The 21972-nt window shown below is 43.2% G+C and overlaps 1 long non-coding RNA gene across 1 annotated transcript in view; it reads left to right on the top strand.

Moving 5' to 3' along the window:
• LOC111558593 overlaps positions 1 to 5101 on the top strand; it is a 76402-nt gene extending 71301 nt beyond the window's left edge. Inside the window, exon 7 of the long non-coding RNA XR_002739674.2 lies at positions 3191 to 5101. This is a non-coding gene — a long non-coding RNA (uncharacterized LOC111558593). The remainder of the gene's footprint in view (positions 1 to 3190) is intronic.
• Positions 5102 to 21972: the final 16871 nt, after the last annotated feature.

Genomic DNA, 21972 nt, shown 5'->3' on the forward strand with positions numbered 1-21972 from the left:
GACTCGTGGCTCAAACTCACGAGCCATGAGATCATGACCTGAGCCGAAGTTGGACGCTTAACCGACTGAGCCACCCAGGTGCCCCAGGCAAGGGACATTTTTAAAAGTTCTGTGAGGCACATTTATTCCAAGGCCTTGCTATCAAAACGTGGTCCTGGGACCAGCTGGGAGCTTATTGGAATGCAGACTCCCAGGCTCCTCCCCAGACCCACTGAATCAGTACGTGGGCATTAACAAGACCCCAGGTGATTTGTGTGCACAGTCCAGTGCAGAGAGCTCTGCTCCGGCATCCCATCCAGCTCTAACAGTTTGCAGCTTTGTGATCCCTGCTCCTGCCTTCGTGGGCCACCAGGTGATTTTAGTAATCGGTTCCCACAAACCAGAGTTTACCGTGAGCTGGAAAATTGGCTCTTCGTCTGCTTGCTGAACAGGATATAGGAATATGCCATTGGCAAAGCCTTACAAGAAGTTTGTTCAGTGATAGTTAATTACACAGTAATTTGGAAGAACATCAAGTCATTTTAGAGTTGTTTTATCTACTGTCCAGAAGCAAAGAATGGTATTTAGGTCTCCACCTGTTGCCAATTTAGTATTCTGTACTTAGCAGACATCATGTGTCAGGCAAGCCGTCAGTTTTCATTTAAGGCTGTGCGAGCAGGGGCGCCTGGGTGACTCGGTCGGTTGAGTGTCCGACTTTGGCCCAGGTCATGATCTCATGGCTTGTGAGTTCGAGCCCCGCATCGGGCTCTGTGCTGACAGCTCAGAGCCTGGAGGCTGCTTCATATTCTGGGTCTTCCTTTGTCTCTCTCTGCCCTCTCCCACTCATGCTGTCTCTCTCTGTCTCTCAAAAATAAACATTAAAAAAAAATGTAAAGCTGTGTAAGCAGAGTTTCTCAGCCACGGCTGTCCATTTGAATCGCCTGGGGAACTTTTAAAAATCCAGACAGCCAGGCTCCCCAACCCAGACCAAATAAGCCAGAATCTTGGGAGTTTTTATTTTATTTTTTTAAATGTTTATCTATTTAGAGAGGGAGAGAGAGTATGTGCATGAGCAGGGATGGGGCAGAGAGAGAGGGAGAGAAAAAATCCGAAGCAGGCTCCACACTGTCAGCACCGAGCCCCACGTGGGACTCGAACTCACAAAACCTTGAGATCATGACCTGAGCTGAAACCAAGAGTTGGACGTTTAACCGACAACCACCCAGGTGCCCCAGAATCTTGGTAGTTTTTAAAACTCTCCAGGTGATATCATTACCCTGTTCAGGATGTACTGAAAACTCCTGGTTTTGTCCCTTCTTAAGGTCTAAGGCTGTTTCGAACACATTATCTTTGGTCTGTTCAGTACCCATGTGCTGAACATCTTCATGTCTCAAGCCCCACCAGTAGGACTTGAGAGAAGGAGCCTACCAGTCCCAAAGACGGAGAATGCAACCACCTTGATGGTTTGCTTGACCAAGCTTCTGACAGTGGTAACCCTGACACTTTGTACTGTTTCTCCAGGGTTCCACGTGCAGGAGAGAACCTGCGCTGTCAATCTCGGGAAGTAGATCATTTAGATATACGGGTTTGACTCTTTTGGTCCTCACGTCCATGACGACAGCACTGAAAAGTTAATCAGTCAAAAGATAGGTACTGAAAATGGTGCCCAGCATGAAAGGGAGAGGCTGGAAGAAGAGGCCTCTAGGATCTGACTGATGAAATAAGGCATCCATACGGGCTCTGGGCTGATGGCTCAGAGCCTGGAGCCTGTTTCCGATTCTGTGTCTCCCTCTCTCTCTGCCCCTCCCCCGTTCATGCTCTGTCTCTCTCTGTCCCCCAAAAATAAATAAACGTTGAAAAAAAAATTAATAAAAAAAAAAGAAATAAGGCATCCATAAATGGGACAGTTAGCAAGCAGTACATGGAAAAATGCAGTCAAGGGTCCAGTTTGTGGTAAAATCATCAAGGACTGCAGAAATTCAGAGGCTGTGAAATCAGTGCCTCTGGAATAAGATGGAGAAGTGGCATAGCAAAAACAGCTCATAGAGGGGCGATTGACCGGCTCAGTTGGTAGAGCGTTTGACTCTTGATCTCGGGGTCATGGGTTCAAGTCCTGTGTCTAGAGTAAAGCTTAAGTGGAAAAAAACCAAGATGGCTCATGGAGGGAGTGAGTATGGTGTTCTTAGACTATATATTACATAGCATACTATTGGTTACATTTACTATGAGCCAGGCATTGTGCTAAATGATTCCCCTGTATAGTTTTATTTACTCCTCTCAACAACATAAGGTAAGATACTGTAGATGATGAGACTGAGGCAGAGAGAAGTTTAACTTGCCCAAGGTCACGCTGAACCTGGTCTATATGATTCCCAAGTCCATAAGTCCATGCACTCCACCATACCATATGTGTGCCAGCAGACAGATTCCTAACATTATATATATATATATATATATATATATATATATATATATATATAATCTCATTTAATCCTCAAGATAAGAACGCTTGCTGATAGGCAGCCCCTGTATTCTCAAGTTCTAGAAAAGGAAATTTGGACACAGAGAAGTTAGATAGCTAGCCTGAGGTCTAGGGTTACCAGGTAAACTGCAGAACAGCTAGTTAAATTTGATAAATAACATAATGGTTTAGTATAAACATCTCGTGGGATGTACTTATACTAGAAAGTATTCATTGTATATCGGGCAAATTCAAATGAGTCTCCTGTTGACATTTGTTTGTTTTTGCTAAATCTGGCAAGCCTCCTGAGGTCACGTTGCTGGCAGGTGACAAAGCAAGATTTGCATCAAGTGGTCAGACTCTAGGGTCCACACTTTGGACCACCGCGTTTCGGTGCGGCAGAGTGGGTTAGCATGCACGGGAGGAAGGGAGCAGACTTGCCTGCTTGGCTCCGAGGTGAGGCTGAGGGGGAGTGAGAAAGAAGCAGCCTTGGAGTTTTCCACCTCTCCCTCACCTCCTGTGCTCTCCTGCTGCTGCTGCTGTCCCCACCTGCTGGTGGTACAAGAGTTCAGGGAGCTGGGCAATGCAGCCTTTGCTAATAAATGCTTCGTTCCGATGCCAAATCCAGAAGGAAAAGGAAAACCGGAAAAAAAAAATAAGAGAGAGAGAAGGAGAGGGGGAGAGAGGTAGAGGGATGGTATGAGATTCTGCAGGCACTGTCACACTCACCCCTCCCTTTTTAAATCACAGAGCCACCCGTGAGGATACATGCCTATGCCTGGAAAGCGTTACAGCATCGTGTGGCCAAGCCACAGAGGTGGCAGTTACGTGACCGTCTGATGGACCACTATTGACCAGGGAGCGCTGTCAGGGAGCCTTCTGGACAGTCAGCTGACATAGACCCAGGGCCATGGGCCGGGAGTGGGGCTTAGGCCAGGAGGCCTGAGAAAAGTGGGACATCTCCAGGGTAGATGCTGAGTTCAGCAACAACAACACGTACCACCTAGGCAGTCTGGCTCATCACCATGAGCAGCAGGAAGCTGCAGCTGCAAAAACGAACTTTTCTAGTTCGTAGTGAAAGGGGGGGAGCACTTGCGTCATTGAACATCAAATATATCACAAACACGAGAGCTTAATGGGGCCAGTGTGATACTCAGGAAGAGGCAATAAAAATTGGTAAGGAGGTAAGCAGAAGCAGATAAACTATTCCCTGTTGCGGAGGAACAGGAATTCATGAAAGAATTCACTGGGTATAAACTCTCATTTCTGCTTGAGAAAGCCGCGCATTATGTTGTGTAGTTTGTATTTAGGAGTGTTTTAAAAATTATGTTTATTTCCTTTTGTCGTTTTCCGGAGACCTGAGTTAAAGAACCCCATGAGATAGGGTATCTATGAGCATGACCGAAATGGCTGAGTTGTGGCCCAGAGATGCCGAGCATTGGCCGTTTAGAGCTCTTTTCAAGACTGTCTTGAGAATTTATTGACCAGTCACCTTCCTCCCAGTCTCTCTGTCCTCTGGCAATTCCTGCATACTGCCGCTAGAATTTAGAGGTAAATCCTGGATGGTTTAGATTGCTATCAATTGCGTAAAAGAGAAAGTTGCAAAAGTTCAATGCCTTTTGTAATCTCTTTCCAAACGGCTTTCCAAATTCGTTCAAGATCTGTTTCTCCCAGTACAGGCTACATCTATCTCGCCTTTGTGGATTTTCTGGTTCAGACCGTGCAAGGTTCTCTGGTTCCATCTCTTTTCCAGACCCTAACTCACACTCTTCAGGACAATAGCCAATTGATCACCAGACATTTTTGGACCTCCACACCTTAGAACGTGCTGTTCCTTCCATCTGTCCTCCAGTGGTATGCTGGAGCTGGCTCTTGTCGGCTCAGGCACATCTCTGGTCCCAACCCTGCTCAGTGGCATCCTGTTGGTACCCTGAAATCTGCCACAGTAGGAGAATGTACGCCGTGGAAATTAGCAAATCCTACTCGTCAGGGCTTCCCCCCTCCCCCCACCGCCCTTGGAGTTCCGGTTGTTAAACATTCACTAGCACACTGCCGTCACCTCCTGCTCTCTGCCTGGAAGATTCCTACTTATTCTCCAAGACAGAGTGCTTCTCTGTGAAGCTTTATTTGACTCCCACAGAGAAACAGGGAGAAGACAGCAACCCCTCTGGGCTGAGCCTCTGGGCTGGGTGCTTTACCTACATAATTGTCATGTCTTTACTAAAGCAGTTGTATCGTATTATAATTATTGGTGATTGCCTCCTTGATAAGTGCTAAGTGTAAGGATTGCAGTCTATATTGATCTGTAAAATTCCAGGGACCTTGAAAGTATCTTTTATAAATAGTGAGTTCTTAGTGAATGTCAAGTATTTAATTAAGCAAACACTGGGAGGAAAAATTGGATTGCTTTGTTTCTTCTGTCTCTGTTCTGCCAAAGAGTACCCCCCACCCCCCACACCACAATCAAAGCTGAATATTTGACCAATGTCTTCTGCTGGGTGACTTTTTTAAATTTACAATAAACAAATTTATACAAAGGTATCACTAAGTATAATACTTGTGGCATGTTTACAAATGTAGAAGGGGCTGTAGGAACTGGTATATAAAGATGGAAATTTTAGGGGCACCTGGCTGGCTCAGACAGAGCATGTGACTCTTGATCTCGGGGTTGTGAGTTCGAGCCCCACATTGGGTGTAGAGATTACTTAAAAATAAACTCTTTTAAAAAAGATGGAAATTGGGGCTCCTGGGTGGCTCAGTTGGTTAAGTGTCAGACTTGGGCTCAGGTCATGATCTCATGGTCCGTGAGCTCGAGCCCCACATCGGGCTCTGTGCTGACAGCTCAGAGCCTGGAACCTGCTTCAGATTCTGTGTCTCCCTCTTTCTCTGCCCCTCCTCTGCTCATGCTCTATCCCTCTCTGTCTCTCAAAAACAAACAAACAAACAGAATATTAAAAAAAGATGGAAATTTTAGGTCTATGGGAGGCAGGTGGGGAAGACATTTTGGGTCAGAGGCGCTTTTTAATGACCTCTCTTATTAAATCTGTGGGGGTAAAAGACATGCTTAGCATCATACCTGGCCTGAAATATGGACTTTATAGGTAGCTACAACCACCACCTCCACCCTCATCATCATCTTCTTCTTCTTCTTCTTCTTCTTCTTCTTCTTCTTCTTCTTCTTCTTCTTCTTCTTCTTCTTCTTCTTCATCATCATCGAATATTCCTGAGGAACAGAGCTAGGCAGAGCTAAGAAGCCATTTGATTGACCTGGAGCTCTGTGTGGAAGCTTGCAAACTCCTTGTTTTGCCCTCTCATTTTCCCTTAAATTTATTAGAGCATTGAAACATTGTGAAGAAAGCTTTTTTTCTTGTGGCTGTTAGGATGCTTTGTACATACGCCTCACCGCCCCCCCCCCCACCACCTGCCAGTGGGAGAAGCAAGCGGTAAATGTTACTTTGATCTGATCTGAATAGATGGAGTAAAATGATTGGCTGAAAGGACCTTCCCTGTAATTTATTCAAGCCAACTTAGCCAAAAGCTAGGATGTAGATGAAAGATTATGTCACATCATCCTTACGAGAGCAAACAGTCTATGCAGAAGCAGCAGTAAAGTTTGCCCGCTGTATTCTGATCTTACTGCTACAGGAATAAGTATTTTGCAGTAACAGTGAAGTATTCTGATCTTACCACTCATCGGTCTCTGTCCAAAGGCCAGAGAGTTGCAGCAATAAAATCAGAACAGAGACAGTTGTGGGTTACGAAGGGGGTTTCACGGAAGAGATGAGACCTGCAGCAGAGGGAGGGATAAATTAGGAAGGATGTCCTGAGGGAAGAAAGTTAACTGGGGTAAATATTTAGAATTGCATTTCCTGCCCTGTGCTTTTACAAAAACGGCATTTGGCAAAAAGCATTCTAAGACCAAAGAAGTTTGGGAAATGGTGCATATATCCACCTTGGGTTACGCTATGTATCATATGCTCTGGGCACACCTGAAGTGAAGAACCCTGATCAGCTCTGTTTAATCTGTTTCCCAGCTGTGCTTGATCGGGGCATCTCCTTTTGGGGAATACCTATCAACATCTTCGAGAATGTTCAAGTACCATCGGGCCTCAATTGGGACACACTAATTTACAGGATGATGTTTCTGAAAACTAGCATTTATTTATGCCTTTTTTGAGACCTCAAAAGAGTCCGTCTCATCCTCAGTTCACACTACCTTATGATCACAATTTCAACAGGGCTTCTCGTGTATTTTATCTTTCCCCTTTATCCCCAACCCCCCACTCCCCACCTCAAGTACCCACGTTCGTGTGTTTATTATGTTCCTTAAATATGCCTTTATCTTGATTAAAACAGAGAGGGGGCAAACCATAAGAGACTCTTGGAACAAACTCAGGGTTGCTGGAGGGAAGGTGGGGGGCGATGGGTTAAATGGGTGATGGGCACAAAGGGAGGCATTTTTGGGGATGAGCAGTGGGTAGCATATGTAAGAGATGAATCACTGGGTTTCTACTCCTGAAGCCAAGAGTTCACTGTATGTTAACTAACTTGAATTTAAATTTTAAAAAATGTACCTTTATCTCATACAAGACAGTGTTTTGTGCATATGTGCTTTATGTTTTATTTTTTCCTCTATTTTTTTCTCACCCAGTACTGTGTTTTAAAGAGCTAAGATTGTTGTCCATTCATCTCATTTGCTGTTTCATCTGCTGCACAGGATTCCACAGTATGCAGCCCACCTACTTACTCATCCATCCCTCCGCTAATAGACACCAAGTTTGATGGCGTTGGGGACCTTGAGACTGGGGCACCGGAACAGAGAGAATAGTCATGTCTCCTAGATAAATAGTTTGAAAAGTTCTCTTCTACTAAATAACGAAATAACCTGGCCAATTTTGGCAAGCTGACCTAATCAAGTCCTGGTCATTATGAAGAGTGAATTTCAGAAGAAATAGCCTTCAAATAATTTTCTAGAGCAGGCAGGGACTGAAGATCACTTGGTTCAGATTGTCCACATCTGCCATCCAAAACTTTCAACTTTATGCAGTTTTCAAGATTGAGCCCTTAACCTTAAATATGACTGTTGAAAATAAAACATTTCCTTAAAAATGCATAAAGGAGAAGAAACAGTCCATTATAGCTTGTGGCAAGTGGTCTTGAGCTGGGCGTTGAACAGTCTTCCCAGTTGACCACGTCAGGAGAGCAGGGAGGGATTGGCATGAGGTCCGAAAGAGTCTCACACTGAGGCACCTTGACCTTCTCTCGATTACCCACCCCCAGGACCTTCCAGTTCCTGTTTAGTATGCTAAACAAAGTATTTAATATTAACTCCTGCTTCAGGTAATAACTATGGAAGAGAATCATGGCAAATTGAGAGAGTCAGAGGAATGCCAACTTTAGAGGAAGCGTCTAATGGTGTTGAACAGGAAGTATCATATAGTTCAAGAACTTCTTAGCAATAGAGGCAGCTCTTCCAGGTAATTAAAGTACCTGGAATTTGTTCCTTCAACTTGGACGCTTTTTATTTCCTTCAAAAAGTGAGTGATTGTGAAAGTCCTCTCGATACTCTACCACAGTTCTGATGCACCTCAAGAGCTGCATTTCCAGGCAAAGTGTGTAACAGGACACATGGCTTCAGCCTAAACTGTGAAAAACACATATTGAAGAAGTAGAGATTTCCTAAATTCCAACGATATGTAGATTCCTGCCATAGCCAATATTAATGAACTCCATTGCCAAAGAGATGGCTGAACTTAGAGAATGAACTTTATGTACAACTGGGGAGAGGATTTTCTGCAGTTGGGATTAACAGCCACTGATTAAACTCTTGAGTGAGGCAGAAAAAGTTTATTGGGCATCAGAAGAAATGGAGCTGGTTGAACCACACAGAGAGACTTCTGGATCAGAATGTCTAAGGGTTTTTACCAATTCACTGAAGATGGATGATGGGTTCATATAAAAAAATTGCATATTATTTGTAGTGTTGCCTCCTGCCTTGAGTTCAGTAGCTCAGTGCCTAGACTGTAGGAAGCATTCAGTATATTTTTAGAATGAATGAATAAATATAAGCAGCTTAAATTAACTGGTGGCTATTGCTTAGACTTCATTTTATCTACTGATTTATTTATATTATTAAGCTCTTTTTTTTTTTAGAACATGTTTAGCTTCACAGAAAAATAGAGGGGAAGGTACAGTGATTTCTCATATAGCCCCTGCCCCCGTACACATGCATACCCTCCCCCATTAAGAAAATCTCCCAGCAGAGCAGTACATTTGTTACAATTGATGAGCCTACATTGACACATCATAATCATCCAAAGGCCATAGTTTGTCTTTGTGTTCTCACTCTTTGTGTTGTACATCCTGTGGGTTTGTACAAATGTATAATAATGTGTATCTATCATTATAGTATCATACAGAGTGTTTTCACTACCCCCCAAAATCCTCTGTGCTCAGCCTATTCATCCCCCCGCCCATCCACTGAAAACCACTATCTTATGATTCTAGTTGGAATTATGCAATATACAACCTTTTCAGAATGGCTTCCTTTACTTGGTAATACGCATTTAAGATTCCTCCATATCCTTTCATGGCTTGATAGCTTATTTCTTTAGTGCTGAATAATACTCTATTGTCCAGATGAACCACAGTTTATCTATCCATTCATCTACTGAAAGGCATCTTGGTTGCTTCCATGTTTTGGCGATTATGAATAAAGCCGCTAGAAACATCCATGTGTAAGTTTTTGTGTGGGTATAAGTTTTTGATTCTTTTGGGTAAATACAGTACCAAGAAGCACAATTGCCACAAGGTGTGGTCAGAGCATGTTTAGTGTGTAAGAAACTGCCAACTGTCTTCCAAAATGGCTGTACCAAGTTCATTTTATTATATACATTTATAAAGCTGTAAGTCGAAGAACCCCTTTAGATATTTATTGGGTGATCCACACCTAAAAACTGTAGTCAAGACTAGTGACCACAGTGAAAAGGCCAGGTGAACGGCCAACTTACAGAAGGAGGTCTTAACAAGGCTTATTTTTCGTAGGACATGTTGCATGTTGGATTATCGTGGGCGGGGGAAGGAAACCAAATATTGGACCTAGTACCTACGTTTGATTATTGGATTAGAGTCATTTGATGTCTCTTAAATCATAGGAGCAAACACCCCCCATCTCAAGTATGAGATCTCCATGTTTATGTCCTCAGCTGAGGGCCTTTTCCTCTGTCCTGGTATGATATAGTCAAACAAGCTGTGCCGAGATTGGCCTCCAGTGTAATACAGCGCCCGGCCACATCTGTGACTCTGTAGCCAAACACAGCCCAAGCTTTCCAGATGTTTCAGCGGAGCATGCAAGCCATCTGTTCACGGGCATTTACAGAATCATAATGGGAAAGGGGACAGATGCAAGGGCCTGGCTTCCAGCCCCAACAACAATAGTAATGACTTAAGAGGAATATTTATTTTGTATGTTTACTCAGATGTTTGGAAATGAGCTTCAGAAAAAAGTCAATAAAAATAACACAAACTGTGGGGGAACTTGGAGAAAATCAATTCCTTCTCCCTGGTGTTGAATTATAATTATCCTATAACTTCACACATTTTGAAGGGGGAAAAAAAAAAACACCTTTATTTAAGTGTTTCTACTCAGGCATGAGTCTAAAATGCAGACAATCTCTTTCCACATATATGTTCCATACACACACACCCACATAACATATATCTATTTATGTAATATCTATGTAGATACATATAACATAAATCTATATGTATTACACATATACAGATATAGACTTCAACATCTTATAGGTATAGGAGGAGGTAGAGAAAATGTAAGTTACCATCTTTGTCCATTTCTGAGACAAATTTTTATCTTTGGGCACTCAGTATTTCTACTAATTAACCCCTTCTGCCACGGGTACTTAGCAGAACGGCCTGCATGAGGGGCCAGGATACCTGGACTCCCTCACCCTTCAAGCAAACACTGCAAAGAAGTTGTAATCTTGTGAATGTCATTCATTTTTCTGGATTCAGAAATGAATCATTTAATTTTCTGAAGTCACATGAGGGGGTTGGACTGCAGTCGCATTGAACACCCTGGCAGTCTGACCTCCTTCTTGACCAGCCTCTCCCCTCTGGAGCATCTGAGGGAAGACTGTGTGGACATGGGTGGTCTTTTTGCCGTCTGGCATTTTACGTAGGAAGGAGTATAGAAGCCACTCAGCATCCACGGCCCCTTCTGTTGGTAACATTCTGAGTTCCTTTAGGGAAGCCATCCCTGCCCATACTCTCCGCCCATGTGCTTTGTCCGGGACAGGCCTGGACATCAGTGCTCCAAATCCTCCAGGACCCATGGCCAGTCCATCAGAATGAGTCCCAGGACTTTGTCTTTCTACCTGAACCTGCAAGGATGTGAAGCTGGAGAACCAGGCCCAGGGGAGCGCCTGGCTCAGCAATGAGCCAACACAGAAGCAGAAGAGCCCAGAGTTGGGGGAACCTAAGAGATCCCGATGACATAGTCTTGAGTGCCCGAAGCCTTGGACTTTTCACTTCCTTGAACCAGTAGGTTTTCTTCTTGTCTTGACGCACATTGGGTTTTCTATTAAGGTGCAGAAAGAGCCCAAATTTTTCCAAATCTTGTTTCAGTAACACCCAATGTTATTAAAAAGGACTCAGTAATTTGAAATGTTAATGTCAGTTGTCAGATCCTGACATGACAAGGTAGTTTCCCTTCGTTCACTGTCTACTTGAGCTTCTTCAGGGATTTGGAATTTCTTACATAAAAGACATGTAAACTCACGGTTAAAAATAATATGGGGCATCTGGGTGTTTCAGTCGGTTAAGCTTCCGACTCTGGATTTTGGCTCAGGTCGTGATCTCATGGCTCGTGGATTTGAGCCCCACATCGGGCTCTGTGCTGATAGCTTGGAGCCTGCTTGGGGTTCTCTCTGCCCCTCCTCTAATTGTGCATACACACTTTCTCACGCACTCTCTCTCTCCAAATAAATAAACTTAAAAAAAATAATATAACTCAAAAATCTTTCAAACAGCGTAATAAAACCTAAAGAAATGAATCACCTCAGTGCCGGTGCTGCCCTGCAGAACCATTGCAAGAGCCCAGAAGGCCAGTACACTGAAAGGAGAAGTCAGAGTAATTGGAACCAGTGAGACGTGCAGAGGAACGAGCGACGACTTCCGTTTTGTGACACCCAGTTGCTGGAGAAGCATTGCAAAATATTCTTCAATACGCAGCGTCTTCTTTTCATCTTGTTTTGCAGTCATTAACACAAAGGTTAAATCAAGAGAAGAACCGGGGGAGGAAATCAGTGTTCCTCAGTTTCTCCATTATCGCACATGGATATTTCTGGCAGCTGTATTCATAATGGCCAAAGCATGGAAGCAAGTGGACCATGCATGGACCAAGATGTCTTTCAGTGGATGAATGGATAGATAAACTGGGGCTCACCCAGACAATAGGATATTATTCATCACTAAAGAAATAAGCTATCAAGCCATGAGAGGATATGGAGGGACCTTAAATGCTTATTACCAAGCAAAAGAAGCCACTCTGAAAAGGTTATCATTTAGATGCCTTGACTCCCAGATCAAAGCCTGCATGAGGCAGAGAGAATGGCAGGTCTCTGAATCCAGCTCAAAATGGGTTCCTTTGGTGGCATGTTCATCTTATTTTGCAGTCGTTAACACAAAGGTTAAATCAAGAGAAGAACCGGGGGAGGAAATCAGTGTTCCTCAGTTCCTCCATTATTGCTTTTCTTTTATGTTTGATTTGTTTTGTAGCGTACTGTTTTGCTTCCTTTTTTATTTCCTTTTCCATTTTTTAAATGTTTTGTTTATTTGGTTTTAGTCATATTCTTAATCACGTTCATACTCTTACTCTGGAGATCACAATTCCACTCTTAAACATACAGCGATCAGTTTTGAATTAATACCACTTTAGCTTCAATCGTATATATGAATCTGCTTCTGGGCAACTCCATTCCCCTTTCGTGTTGTTATTTTCATCACAAGTTACATCTTTGTACATGATGTGCCCATTAACGTAAATCTGTAATTGCTGTTTATTCATTTGTATTTCAAGCCATAGGGGGAGGGGTGCCTGGGTGGCTCAGTGGGTTGAACGTCCAGCTTCGGCTCAGGTCGTGATCTCCCAGTCTGTGAGTTCAAGCCCCGCATTGGGCTACCTGCTGTCCGTGCAGAGCCTACTTCAGATCATCCGTCCTCCTCTTTCTTTGTCCTTCCCCCACTCGATGTCTCTTTTTCAATCTCTCTCTCAAAAATAAATAAACATTAAAAAAAAAACGTACGGGGAAAAATGGGTTACAAACTAAAAATATAACACTGGCTTTGTATTTACCTTGTGGTTATATTTCAATGCTCTCTATTTCTTCATATATGAAGAAATATATGAAGCCTTATGAAGCCTTCATAAGGCTTCACATTATGCCTTCTACTTCTGCATTAGCATTTCTTCTGGGGCAGATCTACAAGTTGCATATGTGAGGATATGAAGGTGTGTACCAACCAGGGAGTGTCTGAAGAAGGCACCTGGCAGTCTTTTCCCTAGAAGCCTAGATCAGAGCCAAACTCCACCAAAGGACCCCATTTTGAGCTGAATTCAGAGACCTGCCATTTCCTCTGTCTCATATAGGCTTTGACCTGGGAGTCAAGGCATCTAACTTACAGTCTTAGTTCTGTCTTAACTGCCATGTGACTTTGGACCAAGTCACTTATCTTATTGGGACTTTTTTCCTTATCTGTAAAATCACATGTTCTAGATCAGGTGTCAAAACTTTTCTGCAAAAGACCAAATAGTATTTTATTTTATTATTTTTTTTAAGAGAAATAAATAAAGAAAAAAAAGAAAATAAAAATTTAAAGAAATTTTATTCATTTTTTGATAGAGAGGGACAGAGCACAAGTGGGGGAGGGGCAGAGAGAGAGGGAGACACAGAATCTGAAGCAGGCTCCAGGCTCTGAGCTGTCGGCACAGAGCCCGACACGGGGCTCGAACCCACGGACTGTGAGATCATGACCTGAGCCAAAGTCGGATGCCCAACCGACTGAGCCACCCAGGCACCCCTCAAATAGTATTTTAGATCCTACAGGCGGTAAAGTCTCTATAACAAGTACTCAACTCTGCTATTGTAGTGCAAAAGCATCCATAGGCAATAGGTAAATGAATGGCTGTCTTCTAATAAAACTTTATTTATGAAAACAGGAAGCAGGCCAATTTGGCCTGTGGGCCGCAGTTTGCCAACCCCTAAGAGTCCTTCTAGCTTTAAAAAATATAAAAAAGTCTGGTGCAGCCACTTTGGAAAACAGTATGGAGGTTCCTCAAAAACTAAAAGTAGAACTACCCTAGGACCCAGCCATTGCACTACCAGGCATTTATCCAAGGGATACAGGTGTGCTATTTCGAAGGGACACAGGCACCCCCATGTTTATAGCAGCACTATCAACAATAGCCAAAGGATGGGAAGAGCCCAAATGTCCATCAATGGATGAATGAATAAAGTTGGGGATAAAGTATATGTATAATACATATATATATATATATATATATATATATATATATATATACATGCAATGGAGTATTACTTGGCAATCATATATATATATATGTATATATATATATATATATATATGCGCAATGGAGTATTACTCGGCAATCAAAAAGAATGAAATCTTGCCATTTGCAACTACATGGATGGAACTGGAGGGTATTATGCTAAGTGAAATTAGTCAGAGAAAGACAAAATCCTATGACTTCACTCATATGAGGACTTTAAGAAAAAAAACAGATGACCATAAGGGAAGGGAAACAAAAATAATATAAAAACAGGGAGGGAGACAAAACATAAGAGACTTAAATATGGAGAACAGAGGGTTACTGGAAGGGTTGTGGGAGGGGGGATGGGCTAAATGGGTAAGGGGCCCTAAGGAATCTACTCCTGAAATCATTGTTGCACTGTATGCTAATTTGGGTGTAAATTTTAAAAAATAGAATTAAAAAAATGTATATATAAAGAAGTCTGATGATCTGCACTGCTGTTAAGGGTATCCTTTTGTTTACTCCTTCATGCCATTCTAGAGCATTATCTCTATCAACAATACAATTGTAAGAATCTACTAGCCCTACTTGTGTACCTAGAGACCAAGCTTCTTCTTTTTTTTTTTTTATTTGTACTTTATTCATTCCTCCCGGCAAGACTAGCGGGTGGATTATTATAATCACCATTTTAGTAAAAAAGAACGAAGGTGAGAGAAATTCCCTAACAGGTCCCAGGCCACAGCATTGCCAGTAGCAGAATGCAGGCCTGTAGGACCCCAAAACCTTTGCTAAGTTTTCTCCATCTCACATCTCCTAGGTAAAAGGTTTTTAGCACAGTTGAGAATCCAGTTTTCTTGACGGGGGAAAAAAAATCTTAAATATACCAATCTGACGATTAAGCTACACACACTCCACACAGACCATCTTGTATTATAAACCACAAAAGTGATCAGTTGCTGACTTAAAATGTAATCTTTCAAGTTGCAAAGCTGGCAAAAGAATATACCGATGCCCTGGAGAATCTCCCCATCTCTCCGGCAAGACGTAGGAAAGAATTAGAAAACAAAATACAGTGCCAAATTAATTACAGTAGAAGTGCTTTTGATTCCTCTTCACCGGCTGCACTTGCCAGACAGACTGACGCGTGTCCTCAGTGCCACTCTGCCCCCAGCACTCTGGGTGCCTCTCCAGAGCACGACACTTGGGTCCCGTGCTAGTACCAATGGAAACCGCAGCAATTACCACACACATAGTGGCTTAAAACAACACACTTCTATTATCTCACAGTTCTGGATGTCAGAAGTCCAAAATCAGTCTCACTGGGCTAACGTCAAGGTGCGAGCCAGGCTGATTCCTTCTGGAATTTCTGTGGGGAAAATCTATTCTCTTGCCTTTTTCAGCTTCCAGAAAGCTTCTGTGTTCTGTTTCACTGCCTCTTTCCTCCTGTCACTCTGACCTCTTGTTTGCATTGTGACATACTGTGCCACCAATTCAGACCCTCCTGCCTCTCTCTTACAAGGACCCTTATAAGAGATTATGTTGGACTCATCCAGAGAGTCCAGGAAAATCTCCCCATCTCAAAATCCTTCTCTTAATCACAGTTATTTTACCAGCAAGATGGGTTTAGTTGAGAATAGCAAAGGATTTGCAACTCAGAATAAGCAAGCTATAGCTTTTATAGCTATAGCTAAAGCCATAGGCAAAGTCCACAGAACAAGAAGAGGAACACTCTTATTTTTTTTTTAATGTTTATTTATTATTGAGAGACAGACAGACAGACAGACAGAGTGCGAGCAGGCAAGGAGCAGAGAGAGAGGGAGGCACAGAATCCGAAGCAGGCTCCAGGCTCTGAGCCGTCAGCACAGAGCCCGAGGTGGGGCTCGAACCCATGAACCATGAGATCATGACCTGAGCTGAAGTCGGACGCTTAACCGACTGAACCACCCAAGCATCCCAAGGAATACTCTTTCATAGAGGAAAGGGGCAACCTGGGAAGACTGTTATAAACAAAAAGTCCGTAGGGATAAATTCAGAGCTCAAATTGTAGTGGCTTTTCATTGGCTGAGTTGTGACTGTCTCTCATTGTCTGGGCTGTTGCCAGGCAAAGAGAAAAATCTTCCTTCCTCTTGCTGGCGTTAGTAAAGTCGTATCAAGTGGCAACACGCCTCTCTTCCTATTGAGGTCCTCCGTAAGCTTCTTCTGTTGAGGGTCTGTACTCGATGGCAAGTGGTAGTGCCTGAGGGCTCCCCCTTGTGGTCTCCTGACTCTATTTTAAGCGAGGTTTCCCTTTATTAATTTTCATAGCCATATAAGGTAACATTCATAGGTTCCTGGGATTAGGAGAGGGGCGTCTTTGGGGAGCCGTTATTCAGCCTACCACAGATCCCACTCCTCCACTTCCTTTCTCACAGATGAATCATACTCCCACCAGTCGGTTGTGTTTGTTTCCAGCTCTGTTTTTGTACTTGTTCTTGCAACTCCCTAATTTAACTTAAGTATAATGAAACCAATGAATTCTGGGGGGCAAAAAGAAAGAGTTGCAATATCTATGGAACAAGTTAAATAAGCTAAGGCAAGTCGTTTTAAAAATGTGGTCAAATTCGGTATGGCCAGGAAATCTGTGAAAATTTGAGGGAAAAAATGTCAGATCCAAAACAATTAAACAATATGTAATAGGGATGATTTGTGTAAGAAAGACGAAGCAGAACATGTTTTGGGTTTTGTTTTGTTTTGTTTTGTTTTGTTTTGTTTTTTAAAGGTAAGCATACTCATTTTAATTTCCTTTTAAGAAAATATTTATGGGGGCGCCTGGGTGGCTCAGTCGGTTAAGCATCAGGTAACAATCTCACGGTTCATGGGTTCGAGCCCCACAATGGGCTCTGTGCTGACAGCTCAGAGCCTGGAGCCTGCTTCGGGTTCTGTCTCTCTCTCTCTCTCTCTCTCTCTGACCCTCCCCGCTCATGCTCTGTCTCTCTCTTTCAAAATTAAATAAGCATTAAAAAAAATTTTTTTTAATTGTTAAAAAACTTGGTCAACAAGGTGATTTTAGATGATTTTATTAAAAGTGTAAAGCAGTATATTTAAATTATATTCCCACTTTAACCAAATTTTTAGGTTAACTACCCGATCTCTCTCCAGTCTTATTTTTTTTTTAATTTTTTTTAATGTTTATTTTTGAAAGAGAGAGAGAGAGACATGAGTGGGGGGGTGGGGGACAGAGATTGGGAGACAGAGGATCTGAAGCAGGCTTTGCTGACAACAGAAAGGCCGACATGGGACTCAAACGCACAAACCATGGGATCATCACCTGAGCCGAATTCAGAGACTCAGCCAACTGAGCCATCCAGGCCCCCATCTCCCGTCCTATTAAATTTGATTCAGGGCTTCAAAGACAATATTAATCATTTAGGGTTGCAAAAATTTGGGAAGAAGGCTTAATCGAAAGAGTGGAGCTTTGGGCGCCTGGGTGGCACAGTCGGTTAAGTGTCCGACTTCAGCCAGGTCACGATCTCGCGGTCCGTGAGTTCGAGCCCCGTGTCAGGCTCTGGGCTGATGGCTCGGAGCCTGGAGCCTGTTTCCGATTCTGTGTCTCCCTCTCTCTCTGCCCCTCCCCCGTTCATGCTCTGTCTCTCTCTGTCCCAAAGATAAATAAAACGTTGAAAAAAAAATTTTTTTTAAAGAAAGAGTGGAGCTTCTGGGGCGCCTGGGTGGCTCGGTTGGTTGGGCGTCCGACTTCGGCTCAGGTCATGATCTCGCAGTTTGTGAGTTCGAGCCCCAGATCCGGCTCTGTGCTGACAGCTTACAGCCTGGAGCCTGCTTCAGATTCTGTGTGTCCTTCTCTCTCTGCCCCTCCCCCACTTGTGCTCTGTCTGTCTCTATCAAAAATAAATAAATGTAATAAAAAATTTGAAAAAAGAAACAGTGGAGCTTAAAGTACTCCTTGAAAGTTATATAGGATCTGAATAGGTGATCAGGGGTCGAGGAAGGCACATGGGATGAAACAGTATATTCACAACTGTCAGATACAGATAAGTAGGAATGATCATTTTTTTAAAAGGTAATCTCCACACCCGACGTGGGGCTCAAACTCACAACCTTGAGATCAAGGGACGCTTGCTCTTCTGGCTGAGCCAGCCAGGTACTCCAAGAATGCCTGAGGTAGAACCTTGATACTTCAAGTGGATCTCATTCCAGCAGCATCAGCAACACGAGGGGGCTAGAAATTTGGACTGCCAGGCCTCGCCCCAGACCCACTGAGTCAGAATCTGCAATTTAACCAAATCCCCAGTTAATTTTATTTGCTTGGAACCTGTGACAAGTGCTGTTTCAGAGAGAGCAGGAATCTTCTTAAACTGCACCGAAGACTTAATATGGTACATGCAAAACAGAATGCCAACTGAGTTTATTAAGCACCTACTATGAACCAGGCACACTACCAAGTGCTTCGCAAAGCCTGTCTACTTAATTCTCAAATGTCCCAGTCTTATGAAATACAGGTGATCTTTATTCTCAGTAACGAAACAATCTTCTCTGCTGTCTGTGATCCCTTTGGTTGAACTTGGTATAAAGACTACATTAGTGTCTCAAAACCTCAAATAATTGCTTTTTAAAATTCAATACTTAAAATATTTTGACATAATATTTTTTGCTCTCTTTGTTCCCTACGTTGCAAACTCTCACAGCTGGGATGATCTCAGATGCCTGGATAATTTCAACCTATGAGAAGTGGGAGACAACTCAGAAGCACTCTGGTTAGAATAGGGGTAAAAAAAATAAAAAGCAAGAAATACACACTGTTAAGTGGACTTCAGAAATGATAAATCAGATTGAGCCAAAGCTTGGAGAGTTTGGAATAGGTTTGGGGTACTCCTACAACACTGCATTCATCAGCAGTTCATGCAAAAAGAGGCTAAGCCCTGTCTTACCAGAGGAAGCATGGAGACAGTCTTTCCTTGCCTTGTCCAGACTAGGAAAGGATAAAATTGTATCTTCTTGCTTCTCCCTGAGCTCAGTGCTCAGTCCCACTGAACAGGGTAGAAGAAACCCGGGTGTGGGCACTCTCCAGAGCCATGAACATGTGCGTGCCTTGCTCACTGGGTCGGTTTTCAATGGACCTCCCGTTCCGATTAAATGCCTTTCTATAAGAAAGATTCCATGGGCCTCCACCCAGCTGTTCTCTTTATACAGTCTGGGGGTGGCAGACAGAGGGCCCCTAAAACTGTCCCAAGTGCTGAGTGGTAGGCGGACTGGTGCTCACCGCCACTGGGCTTAACCCCAGAACTAAACCTCATTGTGATGAGGATGGGAAGGCACTGGGGGGCTGGAAGGGCTGGAGTGTGAGGGGCATTCCTTTGCCTCTGACTTTCACAGAGCACACGTTGTATTCTAGAATCAGAAATCTGAGCGTGGGAAGGAGTGGGTTAGCCCTAGAGAAAGGGAAATGGGGATCATGGGTCTCTGCAAAGAGCTGGAAGTTAAAAAAATCAAGCTGTGCTTACTTACCAGCCATGATTCAATGGGGTCTTTCTTTGCCAGGTCCCAATGTCGCCTTAAAAGTATCTTGAATCTAAGGACAATTCCTATAAAGCAAGGGACCTTCCGTGTCTTTATGCTTTACCACCTGAAGCCTTGCAGGGAGTACAGTGCCTTTCTTTGTTTCTTTCTAAGTAGGCTCCAGCTCCTCCCAATGCGGGGCTTGAACTCACAACCCTGAGATCAAGACGTAAGCTGAGATCAAGAGTTGGATGCTTAACCGACTGAGCCACCCAGGCGCCCCTCTAATCAGTCTTTTTATTGATTGATTGATTGATTGATTGATTTTAATCAGTCTTTTTAAAAATACTTAAGGGGCGCCTGGGTGGCTCAGTCGGTTAAACACCTGACTCTTGGTTTCAGCTCAGGTCACGATCTCACAGTCTATGAGTTCAAGCCCTTCATCAGGCACTGACAACACAGAGCCTGCTTGGGATTTCTCTCTCCCTCTCTCTCTCTGCCCCTCCCGGCTTTCTCTCTCTCTCTCAAAAATAAATATGTAAACACTAAATTTTTTCTTTTTTTAATTTTTAAAAATACTTCAAAAAGTTTGAGGTGTCTGGCTGGCTCAGTCGGAAAAGCGTGAGACTCTTGATCTCAGGGTCATGAGTTTGAGCCCCATGTTGGGTGTAGAGATTACCGAAATAAAATAAAATAAAATAAACTTAAAAATAAGAATACTTGGGGCACCTGCGTGGCTCAGTCGGTTGGGGTCTGACTTCAGCTCAGGTCATGATCTCACAGTTTATGAATTTGAGCCCCACGTGTGGCCCTGTGCTGACAGCTCAGAGCCTGGAGCTTGCTTCAGATTCTGTGTCTCCCTCTTTCTGCCTCTCCCCCACTCTCTCTCTCTTTCTCTCTCTCTCTCTCTCTCTCTCTCTCAAAAATAAATAAACATTAAAAAAATAAAATAAGAATACCTAAAAAATTCTATATATGTATTAATGCTTAGTATTGTTTTTACATTATTTAAAAATTTATTTAAATGATATCATAGTATATATATTCTGAAATTTTCTGTTCAGTGACTTAATATTATGTTCAGAGATTTATACTGAGACTTGATGTAGTTTATAAATGATGAATTATATTTCATCTGTTCCAACTAACCATATGGTATTGTAATTGATGATCAGATCACATTGTATCTAGTCCTCTACTGAGGGGCATTTAGGAATGTTCCAGCCTCTCACCATTTCAATTTTTCACTTATGTGAATAACCTTGTATTTACTCCTTGAGCACAAGTGGGGAATATTCTCTGGGATTTATGCCTAGACATTCTGCAATTTATCTTAGTTTGGGTTTGTTTTTTGTTTTTGTTTTTTTTCTGGAAAGAATACAGATATCTGCCTAGTGCATGGAATGGCTGCTTGGAACAAGTAACCCTGTAAATATAAAAATGCTTCGTAAATTGTGACACATGGTATAAATAAATAGTATTACCGTTCACAACTTAGTGATCTCTGCAATCTGGCTTGCTGGAGATCGTATATTTAGGGGACTAAGAGCTTTCTTCCCCCCTTAAATTACTTATAAAATAAGATTGAAACATGAAAATTACATGATAGGTGGTTTAACCCAAAAAGTTCTTAGGATATGGACACCTACTGTTGGAGAAGTAGAAGTAGGCATGGGAGGAAATTTGGGGGATGTTTGTTAGGGATCAAAACTTATAAAAGGGTTGGGGGAGGAGCAGGATTGGGCAGAGGTTGAACTGTGATATACCGCCCCAAGCTTTCAGCCTGGTGGCGAGCCCTGAAGTGCCTATTCCCCATCGGTGTCCTGCCTCAGGTTGGAAGGGCTGGGTGTCTATACTCCTGCCTTACGAGGCACCAGAGAAAGGTGCAAGCTCAGGTGACGTGGCTCTCTGTAGTTGTGACAGCTCTGACGAAAAGGACAGCTACAGGCTATCCATGAACCCCTCTTCCTGCAGCTGGGCTGCACCTCAGGCCTTCTTTGAAGGGAGATCCTGGGCTGGCGTCTCCATGTCCTTCGTCTCCTTATGCTGCTTGAACCCATTCTTTTTTTAAAAAAATTTTTTTTTCAACGTTTATTTATTTTTGGGACAGAGAGAGACAGAGCATGAACGGGGGAGGGGCAGAGAGAGAGGGAGACACAGAATCGGAAACAGGCTCCAGGCTCTGAGCCATCAGCCCAGAGCCCGACGCGGGGCTCGAACTCACGGACCGCGAGATCGTGACCTGGCTGAAGTCGGACGCTTAACCGACTGCGCCACCCAGGCGCCCCGAACCCATTCTTTATGGGCATTAAAAAGCAGCTTCCCCAGGATTCCAGAGGCCTCTCTGTTTGAGGTACACTTTTTGAGAAACAAATTCTGCCTCCATCTCTACAGTTGGTCTGGGGCAACAATTGACCTGCATCATTTTCCTCCTACACTGTCCGTTGTAGATCCCCCTCACCCTCGGCTA

This window comes from Felis catus, chromosome F2, assembly GCF_018350175.1.
Source record: "Felis catus isolate Fca126 chromosome F2, F.catus_Fca126_mat1.0, whole genome shotgun sequence".
Classification (NCBI taxonomy): domain Eukaryota; kingdom Metazoa; phylum Chordata; class Mammalia; order Carnivora; family Felidae; genus Felis; species Felis catus.